Source organism: Ranitomeya variabilis, chromosome 2 (assembly GCF_051348905.1).
Source record: "Ranitomeya variabilis isolate aRanVar5 chromosome 2, aRanVar5.hap1, whole genome shotgun sequence".
Lineage (NCBI taxonomy): Eukaryota > Metazoa > Chordata > Amphibia > Anura > Dendrobatidae > Ranitomeya > Ranitomeya variabilis.
Window position 1 is genome coordinate 618,042,153 of NC_135233.1, and position 17,660 is coordinate 618,059,812.

At 44.6% G+C, this 17,660-nt stretch overlaps 1 protein-coding gene across 2 annotated transcripts in view; it reads right to left on the bottom strand.

The window, feature by feature from the left end:
- The window catches only part of ZNF469 (zinc finger protein 469), a 539,905-nt gene extending 523,524 nt beyond the window's left edge, over positions 1–16,381 (bottom strand). For both annotated transcript variants that reach the window (XR_013221708.1, XM_077288811.1), the window contains exon 1: positions 16,250–16,381. The gene's annotated coding sequence lies outside the window, so the exon portion shown is untranslated. The remainder of the gene's footprint in view (positions 1–16,249) is intronic.
- Between the last annotated feature and the right edge of the window lie 1,279 nt (positions 16,382–17,660).

Below are 17,660 nucleotides of genomic sequence, written 5' to 3' on the forward strand. Positions count from 1 at the left end.
ATTTGTGTCTAGATTTTGGCGGGCATTCTGTGCTAGGATGGGCATAGATTTGTCTTTTTCATCTGCTTTTCACCCTCAGACTAATGGCCAGACCGAGCGGACTAATCAGACCCTTGAGACATATCTGAGGTGTTTTGTCTCTGCTGACCAGGATGATTGGGTTGCTTTTTTGCCATTGGCAGAGTTCGCCCTCAATAATCGGGCCAGTTCTTCCACCTTGGTGTCCCCGTTTTTCTGTAATTCGGGGTTTCACCCTCGATTTTCCTCCGGTCAGGTGGAATCCTCGGATTGTCCTGGAGTGGATGCGGTGGTGGAGAGATTGCATCACATCTGGGGGCAGGTTATGGACAATTTGAAGTTGTCCCAGGAGAAGACTCAGCGTTTTGCCAACCGTCGTCGTCGTGTTGGTTCTCGGCTTTGTGTTGGAGATTTAGTGTGGTTGTCTTCTCGTTTTGTCCCTATGAGGGTCTCTTCTCCTAAGTTTAAACCTCGGTTCATCGGCCCTTATAGAATATTGGAGATTCTTAATCCTGTTTCTTTCCGTTTGGACCTCCCTGCGTCCTTTTCCATTCATAACGTTTTTCATCGGTCGTTATTGCGCAGGTATGAGGTACCTGTTGTACCTTCAGTTGAGCCTCCTGCTCCGGTGTTGGTTGAGGGTGAGTTGGAGTACGTTGTGGAGAAAATTTTGGACTCTCGTGTTTCCAGACGGAAACTCCAGTATCTGGTCAACTGGAAGGGTTACGGCCAGGAGGATAATTCTTGGGTCAATGCATCTGATGTTCATGCTTCTGATCTTGTTCGTGCCTTCCATAGGGCTCATCCTGGTCGCCCTGGTGGATCTGGTGAGGGTTCGGTGCCCCCTCCTTGAGGGGGGGGTACTGTTGTGAATTTGGATTCTGGGCTCCCCCGGTGGCCGCTTGTGGAATTGGACTTGTCATCCTCTTTCCTGTTTCACCTGGTTCCATCAGTAGTGGGTGTCGCTATTTAAGCTCATTTCTCTGGTGGTTTCTTGCCGGTCAACAATGTTATCTGATGCCTCTCAGTGCTTGTTCCTGCTTCTAGACAACTACTAGATAAGTTGGACTTTTGTCCATGTTTTGTTTTGCCTATTTGTTCCAGTTCACAGCTGAAGTTTTGTTACTGTGTCTGGAAAGCTCTCGTTGATCAGGGATTGCTACTCTGGCGTTATGAGTTAATGCCAGAGTTTAAGGTAATCTCTGGATGGTGTTTTGTTAGTGTTTTTCTGCTGACCATGAAAGTATACTATCTGTCTTCTGCTATCTAGTAAGCGGACCTCAAATTTGCTAAGACTATTTTCCTGCTGCGTTTGTTGTTTCATCTGAACTCACCGTCATTATATGTGGGGGGCTACTGTCTTCTTTGGAATATTTCTCTAGAGGTGAGCCAGGTCTTATATTTCCCTCTGCTAGCTATTTAGGTCTTAGGCCAGAGCTGGGCATCTAGCGATAAATAGGAAATGCTACCTGGCTATTTCTAGTTGCGCGGCAGGCTTAGTTCATGGTCAGTATAGTTCCATCTTCCGAGAGCTTGTCCCTCTATAGGCTTGCTATGATCTCTGCCTGCAGAGATCATGACAGTCAGATGTGTGAGGTGCACGTCAGTGTCAGTCTTGTGTGTGCTAGTGTGCAGAGCAGAGGCCTGCAGAGCTATGGCTGAGTGCATGGAGGCACAGGCCAGCAGAGCTAGCTCCCAGGTCAGCTGAATAGCCTGGCACCCGCAGCCAGCGTATACAGCGATGCAAGTCGTGGTATTAGTCTCTGATGTGGACAGCCCTGTGCCTGAAGGTGGATGTCCTGTGCCTAAGGAGTCGGATGTGGACAGTCCTGTCCCCGGAGGTGGATGTCCTGTGCCCAAAAGAGATGGATGTGGACAGTCCTGTGCCCGGAGGTGGATGTCCTGTGCCCGAAAGAGGACTAGAATGTGCAATGATTGCAAACAGGTGGATATGGTGCCCGGCTGCTATCCGGAAGATATCCTGGGCTGTGTACGGCTGTGTGAGTAAAGAGACTGTAAGAGACTGTGACTTTTGTGTTGGAACTTTGTGGGTTACTGCCTCTTCACTGCGTATGATGCTACCACAATATTACAGGATCCATAATGTATTTCTTTGTTCTCTCCTCAAAAAATACATAGCATCTTCAGTACCATTGCCTCCACCACCATCTCCTGTCATTGTCGATGGAAACTTGGAGTTTCAGATTGCGAAGATCTTGGATTCTTGTCTTGTTCGTCAGTTGCTTCACTATCTGATACATTGGAAGGGGTACGGTCCTGAGGAGAGAATGTGGGTTCCTGCATCTGATGTTCAAGCGGCCAGACTGGTCCTGGCTTTTCACGTGGCACACCCTGATAGGCCTGGTCCTGAAATTCCGGAGGTCCCTCGTAGAACTGGGGGTACTGTCACGGGGTTACCGCAACAGTGTGGAGCCAGAAGACCGCAACATCTGATTGCTCCTACTCTGGCACAGAGAGGAAGCATTTTTTCATTTTAAATGTGTTAATTCCTTCTAACAGAACAGGGGTTAATCGGCAATGTGGGAGATTCCTGTGCTCACAGCTGAGCTCAGTTAGCCATTCCTTTCCTCTTTTTAATCTGGGCTCTGATAGAAATCCTTGTCAGATCTAGCTTTATTGCTGCATGGCTAACGGAGGGTGGAGGAGTTCTTATGAGAAGGGAGAGTTGGAGGAGTTATCAGTAACTGTTGCTTGGTTTGTATGTGTGGTAACTCCATATCCTTCCCTATTTTGGTCTATTCCCCTACCTTTCCACCCCGGTGCATTCCTCTGTTATATGTAAGTGAATATATTGTGTGCCTGGAGTTTTCTGTTAACCCTTGTTTGTGTTGCATTGTTTGTCGGGTTGGTGTACTATGGTGCACAGTAGCGCCGCTCTTCCCTGGGTGGGGGAAGAGAACAGATGGAGGGCTAATTCAGTAGATAAGGCAAGAGTGGAGGCCCCGGCATCTTCACCTTCAGAAATATCCCAGGGAATAGGGCGAGCTAGGGTACCCCTTAGTGTTAGGGACAGGGAAGGAGCCCCTGGTCCCGGGTAACCTGACAGCTGTGTCATGACAATATTGATGTGAAGATCATGAGGATGTGAGGCAGATAATCTTCTGCCCAATCCACTTTATACATGCAGCTGTTCACTATCCCAAGATCACACAGTCCCTTGGCACCAGCTAAAGAGAAGAGCCCTGTGAAAGCCTCGCTTCCTAGTCAGACTCCACACATCGCTGTGTACATTGGCTCGGATCCATTCATTCATTATTTCTGTGCTTGTAGATGACCCAAGACAGGGGCTAATGGCGTTTATTTCTTGACCACACTGTAAGACGTGCAGCTTTATTATTATTATTATTATTGTTATTGTTCAGCCATTGCGCTTGTTCAGAAAACTTGCTTGCTGCAATATCACAACTGTAGTTAATGAACTTCTCTCCAAGGCGTGAAGCAATATATATCTAGTCTATCATCAGATACTTCCTGCAAAGACTAAACCCCTCCATGGTAAAACATGCTTTACTCTACACTCTCTATTTACTGGCTTTATCTTCCCAACCCCAACTCAACAAAAAGCCACTTCCATCTGGTCCAGGAGAGAACAGAGCTTCTGATTCTGTGTCCTGTCACTGGATACTATGAATAAATTGTATCTAGGAGAAGGTACTACTGATGACTTTTGTCTGTGTCACTGTGTCACCGAGCTCCTACATTCACTTGATTCATTGTAACTAATAAAGAACCATTGATCCTGGCTGGTTAGAAGGGGAATTTACTGTGGTTAATGGATCTCAGTGGCCTGAAATCCTGCTTCATTGTGTTCTGCTAACAAACATTCCTGCCGTGGAATATGCCTTCCAGGGCTTCAGAGAAATCTAGTGGAAAGTATGAAGTGGGGGTTTCACTCGCACCTCGAGGAAGACTTCACTTACTGTAATGTCTGAACCATCCCTGCACTAAATAACTTGTCAGACAGGATCTTCCAAAGACAGGGGGTCTCAATATCTCATAAAATATTGTTTCCCTCATTCACATGTTTAGGATTTGATGAGGAGACTGGCACAGTTCCCATCTGATGCAGTAACGTTATTCATCCAATGCATGTGAATTATTATTTTTTAACCCCACTCATATGGAGCAGAAAATAACATGCCACCAATAATTAAAAAATAAAAAACTGGAAAGAATCATCATACTTCTTAAAGGGTTATTCCGATATTATCAGTCACACACCTCAGTGGCTTAAAATCCTAAACTACAGTTGTCAAATACAGTCGATTTTGCAAAGTGTTATCTGCTTTGGATGTCACTTGAAAACGCGCGTGTCAGAGGCTTTTGTCTTCCTCTTTTCCCATGGATGCGTCCTGTAGTTTTCACTTGAGAGGTCGCACATGCTCATTAGATTCCTCCCATTTCTCTATAGTGGGTTTCCTCTTCTTACTTAGCAGTGAGACGATATACATGTATGATTCCACCGGCCTCGGATCCTTTTATGATTACACAACTGATAAAAAATATTTATATATATATTCTCTTTTTTTGGGGGTGATGATATGTGGCTAAATATTTCCAATGTGTAGAAAAGTGCACCTCGTGGGTAACACAATAATGGACTTTATCTGTACTTTGTTGCAATTTTGTCTTCATAAAGTTCCTCAAGTTTCATGATTGAAGAGCCATCGGGGCAATTCGCCACATCGTGTCTTGTCACACATGAAGTGTGTGTCGTGGAGAGCAGAATAATAACATGGATACAATCTAGACAGCAATATGTTGGTGCTTGGGATAAGAAATAACAAGCCAATTTAAGTCATGTCATCTTCTTTCTAGTGCTGCCGCTTCCATACAATGTAACGTGCGTTTGATATACTGTCATCTTCACTGTGTATAATAGAGTAACATTCTCTGGCTTAGTGGCCAATTTCAGAGTCAGTCAATCCTAGATTTCTCTTTCAATAATGAGTTACAGTTAAGCATTGCTGGGTGTTGTAGTACGGACCATCTGACTGCACTGGAGCTTGACCAGTTCTGATTACACACAGGTTATTCTCCTCCATTTCACATTACAAACTCGGATAGATTTACAGTAAATGTGTTGCACAACCATTAACTCCTCATCAGACCATCACAAGAGCCCGGGATACAAGACAATGACACTGGCTTTTCCCTTAAGACTACAATTATTGTAGAGAAAACATGTATTGCTCCCACTAATGCATGAACAAATTGCCTGAAAGCACACGTTACACCCATGCTATAGAAAATATGTGATATCAGTGGAATATGTACACAGCACAAGGAGGTTACTGTAAAATTCTTAACGTATTTATTCCTGTACAGTCTTGCTTCACCCATCATTTGGGGCTTCTAATCTGAGACATTTTCTCTAGATAGATCAATGTAAATTACAGGTGACAGCTCTGGAATGACAGCGGGAGAGGTACTGCTAGAGCAACCATTTATATCTTTGATGCCCAGTTTGCAGCGCAGAGCATGTGACCCCCTAGTTCTATACTTGAGGTAGGAACAGAAACTCTACACAAAAGGAAAAAATCACAGCAATTGCGCCCAGGCTGTGGAATCTGACGTGGCATGTGTGATGATAGTCACTACTCACGGACAAGCCACGAGGCAGGATAATCAAACGTTCCAAGGTCAGATACCAAGAGAGCACGTAGTAAACAAAAAGGAAAATACAAAGGCAAAGTCAGGGCACGGTCCAAGCTCAGAATACGAGGAAGGTGGCAGATCAGAGTAAAGGGACTAGGCAAACGGATGGTCAGAACAAGGTCATGCAGCAAAAGATCAACAAACAGAGCATAGGAATACAAGGCAAAGCACCACCGAGCAAATACTACGACTGGCAGAGATCTGAGACTGACCGCTTAGCTCAGTAGCTTGGTAATTACTTGGAACAGGGAACACCTGAAGGACGCTCAGAACCTCCTAGGCTTAGATTGGCCTGCTGAGCTGTCAATCAAAAGCGCGACAGCTCAGCACACCCCTGCACTAGCTTGGACGACTGAGCTGTCACTCACTGAGCGAAGGAATCGTGACTAGAGATGAGTGAATTTGATCGGGTCCCTGCTTATTCGGCAAGCTATAGCGCTTACCGAATAAAGAGCGAACCCAGCTTTTTGGATCGCTCCAGCTGATCAACTGCTCGGCTCTGCAGCTGCATGTGTAGCGGGTGTGTGTCAGTCATGACAGATGCATGGAGAGCCCAACAAACAGGCTCTCCGTGCATGTGTCATGCAGCTGCGGAGCCGAACAGCTGATCAGCCGGAACGATCCAGGAACCCGTGTTCCCTCTGCAGCTTATTCAGTAAGCGCTATAGCTTGCCGAATAAGCAGGGACCTGATCAAATTCGCTCATCTCTAATCGTGACCACATGAAAGCAGCCCAGCCATATAACAAGACTCCAGTATCATAAATTATACTTGGTGAGTATCAATACTGTTACAGATTTTGCTCTAGGCACAGGAGCCTTCGATTTTACCTTTTCCTTTGAGCTTTTAGCAAAAAAAAGATTACATTTTGTTAGTTTACAGCATAGGAATGACCCCTGATTCGTAAAGACTGGCGTTTAAATACTAGTCTTGATGAAAGCTCCATTGGCGCTAGTGTCATTTCTGTAATAATCTGTAGTGAAAATATTAGGACTTTGTTGCCCCCCACCCAACCCTGTTAAGCTCTGACCACTTCTAAATAGTGACTGGAACTGGTACAAAGTCACATATTATTTGTACTAGAGCAAGTTGCGCACAGAACCATTTCTAACACTTTTAAGCTTGATGTCACTACACAGCTGTCGGGTGACCCGGAACCTGGGGGTCCTTCCCTGTCCCTAACACTAGGGGGTGCCCTAGTTTGCCCTACTCCTCGGGATACTTCTGACGGTGAAGATGCCGGGGCCTCCCCCCTTGCTTTATCTCCTGAGTTAGCCCTCCTTCTGTTCTCTTCCTCCACCCAGGGAAGAGGGGCGCTACTGTGCACTGTAGTACATTAACCCAACAAACAAGGTAACACAAGCAAGGGTTAACAGAAACCTCCAGGCACAAAAAATATTCACTCACATATAACAAAGGAATGCCCCGGGGCGTGGAGGTAGGTGAATAAACCAAAATAGAGAAGGATAAGGAATTACCACACATACAAACCAAACAACAGTCAAAGATAACTCTTCCAACTTTCTTTCTCATATGTGCTCCTCTCCCACCGTTAGCCATGCAGCAAATGCTAGCTCTAACAAGGATTTGTAACAGAGCCCAGATTATAAAGGGGAAAGGTGTGGATAACCGAGCTCAGCTGTGCGCACAGGGATTACCAACATGGCCGATTAACCTCTGTTCTGCCAGAAGGAATAAACGCATTTAAAAGGAAGGAGAAGTGCTTCTTCTCAGCGCCGGAGTAGGAGCAATCAGACGCTGCAGTGTTCTGGCTCCACACTGTTGTGGTAACCCCGTGACACCTGATTTAGGGCAAAGCTGTTTGGTTATTGGGCCCATAGTGCTTTGGTAGCATGTAACATGTAAAGTAAGAGTGGACTTATGGCTCTGTCACTAGATTGGTGCAAGCCAAATTTTTGACATCTTGGTAAGGTACAGGTCAGTATATAGGAGTCTGTACCAAACTAAATATTACAGAAAAATAAAACTGCATATAACACAGACTTCTACCGTTCTGAGTCTAATTGATGGAAACACACATAGTGCTGTTTTATTTGGGACATCACACTTCAGGACTAAAAACTTTACCAATTGCTCGGTAATAGCTACATCAATATACACTCACCGGCCACTTTATTAGGTACACCATGCTAGTAACGGGTTGGACCCCCTTTTGCCTTCAGAACTGCCTCAATTCTTCGTGGCATAGATTCAACAAGGTGCTGGAAGCATTCCTCAGAGATTTTGGTCCATATTGACATGATGGCATCACACAGTTGCCGCAGATTTGTCGGCTGCACATCCCAAAGATGCTCCATACAAGGCAGGATGGATCCATGCTTTCATGTTGTTTACCCCAAATTCTGACCCTACCATCCGAATGTCGCAGCAGAAATCGAGACTCATCAGACCAAGCAACGTTTTTCCAATCTTCTACTGTCCAATTTCGATGAGCTTGTACAAATTGTAGCCTCAGTTTCCTGTTCTTAGCTGAAAGGAGTGGTACCCGGTGTGGTCTTCTGCTGCTGTAGTCCATCTGTCTCAAAGTTCGACGCACTGTGCGTTCAGAGATGCTCTTAGGCCTACCTTGGTTGTAACGGGTGGCGATTTGAGTCACTGTTGCCTTTCTATCAGCTCGAACCAGTCTGCCCATTCTCCTCTGACCTCTGGCATCAACAAGGCATTTCCGCCCACAGAACTGCCGCTCACTGGATTTTTTTTCTTTTTCGGACCATTCTCTGTAAACCCTAGAGATGGTTGTGCGTGAAAATCCCAGTAGATCAGCAGTTTCTGAAATACTCAGACCATGCCACGTTCAAAGGCACTCAAATCACCTTTCTTCCCCATACTGATGCTCGGTTTGAACTGCAGGAGATTGTCTTGACCATGTCTACATGCCTAAATGCACTGAGTTGCCGCCATGTGATTGGCTGATTAGAAATTAAGTGTTAACAAGAAGTTGGACAGGTGTACCTAATAAAGTGGCCGGTGAGTGTATTAGTAAGAGACGAGGACTTGGATCAGATGTGTTGTTTTTTTTGTTCTATAAACATAAGGTTGGGGAGATGCGGTGATGTACGCTCATATTGTTGTCTTGAGAGGCAATAAATAGTCATCTGTGGTCACTGAATAGATGGGTGCGGTATATTAAACACTAAACGTTATGATTGCACATCTATTACATGGGCCAATAACATATTAATACCTTCTGTCACAAATTCCAACACCATGATATTCCATTATTGACATTGGCTTTCTGATTTATAAAATGGATTGGCTTCTTTCTGATGCACGTTGAAGGAAACAGGCTAGTTGTGGCAATACTGAAGATTTAGTAATATTCCAGCAGTCTCCCCAAAGTAAGAGACAGTTGGCACCACCATCGGCCGCATGTTCTGCCAGGAACCTTTCATCACCTTGTCCCGGCAGGAGCCAAGATAGTTTTCTGACAACCTGTCCGTTCTATGTAATATGGACCCAACGGGATGTCCCCCTCTGACCATCCTCCCCAGCATTCCCAGACACGAACATTTCACCGTTTTCCTTGGATCCGCTCTTAAATAAATATTCTTAACCTATGCCCTGCCAGCAGGGTTTTTGTTAGGAATTTTGGGCCACTCAAGAGAACATTAATTGCACATTAACATGTGTCAGATGCCAAACAGAAAGCGGCGTGTAATTTCTGGCCAATTTTTTGTAACCAGTGCAATAATACCTTTGCTTTCTGCTCGGGATTCTTTTCTGTGTCCGAGACTGACCAGACTTGATGCTTCGATTTGGGTTATTTGCAGCCATATTCTGCATTAAGATTTCAATAGAAATTGACAAAAAGTGACATCCAAATATACTGGTCGTGAGAGGTGGGCAGCGCAGATGGTTCCTTTTGTGTTTCCATTCTGGTGCACGGTATGAAGACTTTGGGACTGACGCCTCCTCATCGCTGGCGGTTTATATTCCAGTCCTGATGTAGAGGCCACTTATCAAGACGTGAGCGTCTTTTAGTGAATTTGGCACGTTTTTCAGGTTGTTTGCACCAGCATAAGAAATGTTCTCCAGTCTTGGACTGTGGTGTAACTTAAGATGAATTTGTTGGCCTCTCTTGACCATGTCCCCTTTTTATTAAGGCACACACCCTTTTCGGTGTAAAGTCCCCAAAAGATACACAATGTTTGCATAACTACATGTTGCACTAAAATTTTGCGGCATTTCAAATAGTTTTACAGCAGAATTCCGTAAAAACAAACCTGATGGATCAGCCTCTTTGTTCCACACTTAGCCATGACTTTATGGAATAAAATTAAGCAATAAACTAAAAAAAGTTACATTTTGTTTTCTGTGAATGAAGACAGAATTAGCAAAATAGCAATCGGTGATGTCATGGTGTAGCGGAATGACAGCCGGGATGAGATCGGACGCATTAGACTATGGGAACAATATGTATCTTCTTAGCAATGGTTACGGAAATTGTATTGAATCATGGAAGCCTCTAGTAGTTAATGATGGTGGCTCTAGATCATTACAGACTCATCAATCCCGGAACCACTGAGTAGACAGGTGGTTGTAGTTTACAGTTCTGTAATAGGGACAATCTCATCCCTGCTACATCTCAAGCTCATCGATCCCATATGTCGGGTAATATGAGAGACAACGCGTTGCAGAGCTGGATCTAGATCCATTCATCGTATGCAGAATCGAGAACGTTCATAAAAACATGAAGCGTTACATCCCTCCCGCCACATTGAAATGACATCAATTAATATGAATAGACCACGTTGTGAAATCCCATCATCTGGACAATATAAAACTGATCAGAATATTGATCCGCTGCTGTAATTATTACTATTATTAATATAATGTTGTGATCTCCTCAGGTCGGTTCTGTCTGAAGCTGATGGCAGCATTTTTGTGCAGCAGTTTTTTATATAAGAATTTTCATTTCTGCTCTGTGATTTTATAATAATAACGGCTTAGGAAAAAGAACTATCTGAAATAAAAAAAATGTGGAAGTATTATATTTGCAACGAGATTCCTGACGTTTGTGCGCGATCCTTATTAACATATAATCTGCAGGTGAAGCTTATGTCAGTACTTAGAGCGAAAATATGAGGAACCGCTCACACCGAGCAATGCAAAAAGTACAAGAACCTGCATGTTATATTGTTACATTGTAGCAGCGGGGAATCCATACATGACAATTCATACATTTCCTAGGACGTCGTCTCCGTAAACCGTACAGATAAATCCAGTTGGACCTCACTGAATATGGACATTGTTTCTAAGCCTCCCTGAAGGACAGAGTAGTTTGGCAGAAGGTCCAGATTCAAGAGTAGGAAATGTGAAAATTGTCCCAAAGCCAAACCTCGCGGTAATATGTATGGCCCCACAATATAGAGTTCAGTAAGCTGATCCAGAAGTAATGTTACCAGCTAAACGGCACATTCAGAAAACCTCACACTATTCTCATAGCAGGAGAAATGACATTCTTATATTAGGAATCTCAGATATCGGAGCTTATTACGCGCTTTTCTGATTGTGCTGAAATCAGCTGAATCTACAGATGGTGAAGGGCAGCTGGGAGGAAACTAGTATCCCGCTGACATAAGATGATATGTGTGTGATGGTCTGTAGGTTGACCATTTACTGCGGAGTGACTTCTGTAGAGGTAGGTTAGTTCTTGAAGAAAGTGATGGAGGCAATGTGCCAATAGGAGAGCGTTGGAGAACGTCGATGATGTTACTCTATGTAAGTCCAATCTGGAGCGACTCTTTAATTTCTGCAGACACGTGGACAGAATTATGTCCAGAGCTAAACTCCTCAGTGGTTGCTTGCTGGAGAATATCAGATTCCCTGCAGCTTTTGAGGCTTCAGTCAGCAGAGCACAGATCGGGAACAAGCGGCTTTACGTCTGCTGACAGTTTGGGGAAAATCTATTGTTAATGTTATTATCTCCTGCAGCTTCTCAATGATTATTGCTCTGTATTTATCTCGAATAATGCCCAGAGGAGAGCAGCCCATGGCCTCACATTGAGCGATCCGCAATGTCAGGAAATCTGCATCCAGTAATCACAGGTCTATTAAGTGATCCACTTTGCTTTTAAGCCTGATAGTAATGTAGTTGCATAATTTCCTTTGCCAATCATGGCACTTATGTCGCCTGTACCACAGTTGTTTTTTTTTTTGCAAATTAAATTAATAATGATGAATGGAATTTATTTTGGGAATTTACCAACTACTATCTACTCAATATATATAGTGCCTTGATTCCTTAAGTGACCATTACACGTAAAAGTGTTTTTATATGACGTGCTCGTGGCAAAAAATACACAAAATATGAAAAGTAGAAGCCGCCAAGCTGTGTGTATATTATTAGACATACGGGGTGTAATTCTGCCAATATTGTGTAAGAGGAACGTTTATACCTGCACCTGTGCTCCTCTCACTTTTTCTGCTGTTTTGGGGAATAATATGGGAAGTCTAAGCCGAGGTTCCCCGCACCGCAGGGAGTCCTTCTGTGAATCTATGGCTCTTGTTCAGCTGCACTTGTTGGATTACAGGTCGCCTATAACCTTCTAATACGCTCTTTTTGTTTCCCAAAGACTCACTCCTTCCCAGTCATTACAGTGTTATGTCCAGAATGATTTCATAGTAAATAGCCATTAAAACTTTATAAGATCATAGGGAAAAGTAGCAAAAAAAAAGGTGAAATGTTGTTGGCGATTACAAATACATTGTCCTTTCCAGATATTCCGTAGTTATATCCTCATTGGAGCAGGTGATGGATTTCAGCTGAAGACCGGCCAGGATACGGATTATATATATATAGGCTTTACAAGCATCGAAGTAACACCCTGATCTACAGAGACTCACCTCTTATTCAGGGCCATAATGGTGGGGTGCAGGACTGAGACTGGGGGGCACAATGTGAAATCCTGGCTTTACGCCATAGGTGAGCTTCTCCCAATTTGTATTTGGCTGAAGAAACCCTTGGAGAATATAATCCGTCATTGTTTTACCTAGCAGATTGATTAACGAGTGATTCCATTAATATTTTTGGAAATTAGTATTCTATAATATATTCTGCAAATTATCCAAAGTGAACCCTAAGTAGAAACCAAATGGTCGTTATAACTCCCGATAATAAAGACTGTTAGGACCCTGCATCCGATCATAACTCCCGATAATAAAGCCTGTTAGGACCCTGCATCCGATCATAACTCTTAACCGCCAAGAGCAAGCGACACTACTCTGTCCTCCTCCTCCTCGACCTGTCGGCTGCCTTTGACACAGTGGACCATTCCCTATTATTACAGACCCTCTCATCCCTTGGCATCACAGACTTGGCCCTATCCTGGATCTCATCATACCTAACAGACCGGACATTCAGCGTCTCCCACTCACACACCACCTCCTCACCTCGCCCCCTATCTGTCGGAGTCCCACAAGGTTCAGTCCTAGGGCCCCTGCTCTTCTCCATTTACACCTTTGGCCTGGGACAGCTCATAGAATCTCATGGCTTTCAGTATCACCTCTATGCTAATGACACACAGATCTACATCTCTGGACCAGATATCACCTCCCTACCAACCAGAATCCCTCAATGTCTATCCGCTATTTCATCCTTCTTCTCTGCTAGATTTCTGAAACTTAACATGGACAAAACAGAATTCATGATCTTTCCCCCATCTCACACGACCCCCCCAATGAACCTATCCATTACAGTAAATGGCTGCCCACTCTCCCCAGTCCCACAAGCTCGCTGCCTCGGGGTAATCCTGGACGCTGATCTCTCCTTCAAACCACATATCCAAGCCCTTTCCACTTCCTGCCGACTTCAACTCAAAAATATTTCACGAATCCGTACATTCCGTAACCAAGAATCTGCAAAAACCCTAGTCCATGCCCTCATCATCTCTCGCCTTGACTACTGCAACCTCCTGCTCTGTGGCCTCCCCTCTAACACTCTCGCACCTCTCCAATCTTTTCTAAACTCTGCTGCCCGACTAATCCACCTGTCCCCCCGCTATTCCTCGGCCTCTCCCCTCTGTCAATCCCTTCACTGGCTCCTCATTGCCCAGAGACTCCAGTACAAAACCCTAACCATGACGTACAAAGCCATCCACAACCTGTCTCCTCCTTACATCTATGACCTTGTCCCCGGTACTTTCCTACACGCAACCTCCGATCCTCACAAGATCTCCTTCTCTACTCCCCTCTTATCTCCTCTTCCCACAATCGTATACAAGATTTCTCTCGCGTATCACCCCTACTCTGGAACCCTCTACCACAACACATCAGACTCTCGCCTACCATCGAAACCTTCAAAAAGAGCCTGAAGACCCACCTCTTCCGACAAGCGTACAACCTGCAGTAACCACCGATCGACCAAACCGCTGCATGACCAGCTCTATCCTCGCCTACTGTATTCTCACCCATCCCTTGTAGATTGTGAGCCTTCGCGGGCAGGGTCCTCTCTCCTCCTGTAACAGTTATGACTTGTATTGTTTAAGATTATTGTACTTGTTTTTATTATGTATACCCCTCCTTACATGTAAAGCGCCATGGAATAAATGGCGCTATAACAATAAATAATAATAATAATAATAATAAAGCCTGTTAGGACCCTGCGTCCGATCATAACTCCCGATAATAAAGCCTGTTAGGACCCTGCATCCGATCATAACTCCCGATAATAAAGCATGTTAGGACCCTGCGTCTGATCATAACTCCTGATAATAAAGCCTGTTAGGACCCTGCATCCGATCATAACTCCCGATAATAAAGCCTGTTAGGACCCTGCATCTGATCATAACTCCTGATAATAAAGCCCGTTAGGACCCTGCATCCGATCATAACACCTGATAATAAAGCCTGTTAGGACCCTGCATCCGATCATAACTCCTGATAATAAAGCCTGTTAGGACCCTGCATCCGATCATAACTCCCGATAATAAAGCCCGTTAGGACCCTGCACCCGATCATAACTCCCGATAATAAAGCCTGTTAGGACCCTGCATCCGATCATAACTCCCGATAATAAAGCCCGTTAGGACCCTGCATCTGATCAGTGCTCTCTCTGCCGGCCGCCCATACAGTCTGCGTGGAATTATTCCAGAGCCGTCACATACATTTCTGAGAACAACTTATCTAACTTCGGAATAGTTTGAGAACTTTTATTTTATACAAGAGAATCTAAACGTTGCCAAGTTCCTTTCCTCCCACATTAGTTGTTCTGGTCTCTCTGGAAACTGTCAGCCAATAGCCGTCCTAGGTGACTACATGTAGAGATCTGCAGCTTTGGGGGGGTTTTTTTGACAGATGCTGTCACCCTGATGTTAAGCTTCTTCATTTCACAAACTGTCAGTCTGTTTGTAATTCCAGGGCCATTCGGATTACTAAAAAGAACGTTATGTTGTTGCTCGCAATTAAGACTTGGAGGAAGACACCTAAACCTGTCCTGATTGTAGTCGGTTATATAGGTAATAAGACTTTTGGGATCTACATGGTTCTGATGTGGATACTGGGCTGCAGGTGGACGTATTAAGGACTTTGTCAAAATTTCTCATTATCCATTTCTAAGGACATTATATAATGTGTATAGTCATGATTCAGGAGTCTTGATAGAGTATCGAATACCGAGGACGACAGCTGATAGATTAGAGCCATTAAAGGCAGAAAAGGAAGCGATCACAACTCTCACAGATGTTTTCCAGTAAAGATGGATGATGGATCATCCTGCTTTATGGCAGATCTTCTAATTTTGGGATCTGAGTGATCCTGATGCTGTCATCCGATTGGCTCAGGTATTTCCTGAGCTCTGAACACATGGCCGGAGTTTGACAGTAGAAGAGCTCGCGCTGATCAATCTCTAGCTCACGGCCGCCACCTCATTCAGTTTCTGACTTTCCCTGGTATGTCATTGCATCATAGTGACTATATATAGTGTACGGTATCACCATTCATTCCTGGGCAGAAACCATTCACTCCACCTTTGTTTAATCCATATTAACACCATATTCCAGGCAGATGTCCCCGCTTTAATTAACATTGCTCCATAGCAAAACTCCCATGTCATCTCCAATCACAAAGTTGTCAAGACCCAAACCAGAACTGAGCACTGCAACAATGGTCTGAAGTACATAGAAGAGGCCTCTCCCCAAAACCAGACCTCTTCACTTATAGGAGGCGTCCCTTTGTTTCCTATGACAGTTTGCAGATTTTCACAGCGATTTCTGAATGCTATAATAGGTACACTGTATACTCTGGGGGTTAACCCTAACCCTAAGGCACAGGCTCTCACCCAGGTGTACGGTAAGCAACAGGTTAAACTCGGCAGAAAGCTCATTTTGGCGACAGATAAATGCAGCTATCAATTAGTAATAATGCAGCTTTTCTGTGTGTGATACGCGGCCACAGCAGCACCTTTCCAGGTAATGCTCCATATACAGCGACAGCTGCAGCGGCACAGCTGCACGCCTTATACACCGAGGCTGCAGCCCTGCTATAGTCACACGGTACAAAATGCAGGACATGTCCATTTGGGCTGTGCACTTACCCTGCAGGTGACAGTCTCATGCATGGCTATAGGTCCTCCCTATAGGAATTACTGTGGACATTCCTCCCAGCCTGCGAGTTACATTCTCATCCTGAGACTCTGTGTGCTGAGCTGCATCATTATGTCTGAAACCTTCTTTCTCAGCTGAAGTCTCAAGTTCCAGCCTGGGATTCCCTTCTCCACCCCCTTTGCAGATATTTAACCCTGATCCCGCTGAACGTTTCGCTCTATGGAGAGTCCTTGCGTATCCAGTTATGAGAATAATACATTTTCAGATGACAGGTTGGGGGGTCCCATCATTTTTATATAAAAATCTTCTGTGTCCATGATGTGCGTTATAATAGGGGATCTTATAACTAATCTCCATTTCGTTTGCTATAGTTAATTTGCCAAAACTTCTGACAGTTTTATAAATTAACATACAGCTAGGAAAAGTCCATTGCACTGATACATTGCTCACAATGACTGGGAAGACTTGCGGTGGCACAAGAGGGTCACAGTGTTTATTTATCTGTCCATTACCTCATTAGCGAGGATATCCAGGTCTTATTAGTTCTGCAGATCTCATATAGTAGTGTCACTCTAGGATCTTGTAATCTGAGAGGGGATCTGTCCTGCTCATTCTACCTGTGAGATTGCGCTCACTAACGTATAGGGGAATACTCGCTTAGCAGCGGGATTCAAGGTACTCAGGAACACTTCTTCACTTAAACGGTCTATGTGGTTTATTAAAGAGTCATAAACCGTATCACGAACAATCCGTTATACACTGTATCAGGACTTCACATTAAGTTGCGGTCACTAATCATGCTGAACCTCAGTCCGTTAAGTTCTTAGTACTTGGCTTTAATATGGAGTCTCTAAATACGCCAGACTTCTCTGCCCAGTTTCCGCAGGAGACCACACTCTGAACAGTTCATTATATCCACTGGAGAAGCTGCCTAACGGGGATCACCAACTTGCCTGACAGACATACACTAGTCGGTTCCAGACCCACCGAAGAACGGTAGCTTCCCCCACAAAGTAGCCATCACCGGCTCTGCAGATCCATGGCCTCACCTCGTGCACTTCAGGGATCCAGTCCTACTCCCAGGACCTCCCAACACAGAGGCCACTCAGGATTACGGCCTCACCAGGTGCTCTTCAGAGATCCGGTCCCCACTCTGGACCTCCCAACACCCAGGCCTTTCCTCTCACAGGACCTTCCATCCAAGATGCATTCAGGTCTACACACAGGAACCATGCATGGAACCATGTGACCCACACCCTTATCAAAATGTTACCACTCCCATAGATGGGTGGTGTGTGTGTGTGGCTAGTTTGACCCGCCCAGCTCTCAGAACTAGCCCTGCCAGCCTCCCTCTAAAACAACACAATTACTTGTGGGACTACAGATCCCTGAACAACCTTA